Source organism: Pygoscelis adeliae, unplaced genomic scaffold (assembly GCF_000699105.1).
Source record: "Pygoscelis adeliae isolate BGI_AS28 unplaced genomic scaffold, ASM69910v1 Scaffold186, whole genome shotgun sequence".
Lineage (NCBI taxonomy): Eukaryota > Metazoa > Chordata > Aves > Sphenisciformes > Spheniscidae > Pygoscelis > Pygoscelis adeliae.
This window is the reverse complement of record NW_008825071.1, coordinates 8,124,676-8,126,125: the sequence shown is the minus strand read 5'-3', so window position 1 is coordinate 8,126,125 and position 1,450 is coordinate 8,124,676.

The window sequence follows — 1,450 nt, the reverse complement described above, 5'->3', positions numbered from 1 at the left end:
GGGGGGCGGGGGGGGGGGGGGAGGGGAGTGAGCAAGCGGCTGTGTGGTACTCAGTTGCCGACAGAGGCTAAACCGCAACAAACTCTCAGCTGAAACTGTATCATTAAGTTAACTGCATCAGGCTGGGTGGAGAAAAGGCAGCAATATACAGAAGTGTCGATACAGTGAAGCATCCCAAAGTAGTGTATTGAGAACGAGCATTCTTACAGTAAATATGAGAAGATAAACTAGTTTTGGTCTCTTTTCTTGAATTTAGCAATTTCCCTTTAAGACATATCTGAAATTTTCTCAAATTCCCCCCCCCCTCCGAAATTCTAGCTTTGCAGGTTTTTTCTAAGTCTTTTTAATCCATATTGACTCAATCTCGTCTGGGAGATGCAACAACCAATTATTAATCTGTTAGCGGCATACTGAAACTACTCCATAAACTTATAAAACAAAAAGATACTATGAAAGGCAGAGAAGGCTTCAAAAAATAGAATCAAGAGAAGTTAGTTATCATAGCTGTTGAAGTTCTGCCAGAAGAAACCTGTGACAAAATGCAATTTACCTGCACTGAGTATATCAGTTCCTAAAATACTGGATTCAGTCTATGTTTAAAGGTCTGCCTGCTACTAAAACGATGTGTCTCCTCTAAAAGGATCAATGAAGCCATTATCTTCTATTTCTCCTCAAGATGCAGCTCTAGTGTGGTATGTGTAGGACACTAACATAGGTAGTTTAATTAGGTAAATCATCTGCATTGGGTAAACGCATCCCTCTTTACAAAATGACGGTCTAATTTATCATCACAACCTGAAGCACAGCCTTTGGATGTTTTCTGTCACGATTCTGAACTAATCCAAACCTATTCATCTTATAGGAAGTAGTCTGTTGTCTTCAAACATCTGCCTTGTGCCATTTGGGTAGCCCATGGCTTAATGATGAGATATTTTTGTCTCCTTATTGTGTGTTAACTTCAGGCTTGTCTAATTATGTATTGTTGGTAAATAATTTACATTTTCCCTTTTAAAACCACCACCATCTGTGATTGCACCAGCTTTAAAAACTTTTTAAAAAAGGAATCTGCATCTCTGTTGCCTAAATTGGGCAGTGATTAATATACACTCCCCAGACTTTCCTTCTGTACACAGTATATGAATTGTAGTATTTCCCAGGTATTTTCCTATTCCAGATTCTATTATTTTGTAGTATTTATATTATACGTATTTCCTAGTTTTATTACCAATTCTACATGACTATGCTCTACACACACCTAAGATTAACAATTCACATCAGCGTGGCATTTTTCTCATTTCCTCTCTCTTCTTACCCCTTCACCTGCTCCTTCCCAAAGTAAGAGCCACCTACCTACAGCTACTCACACTAGCCAAAAAGCTGCTGTCAGTACAACGTGGCTTCGAGACAGTCATTGGCACTGGCTGGTTGGAGCTAACTCCTTCCCCAACAC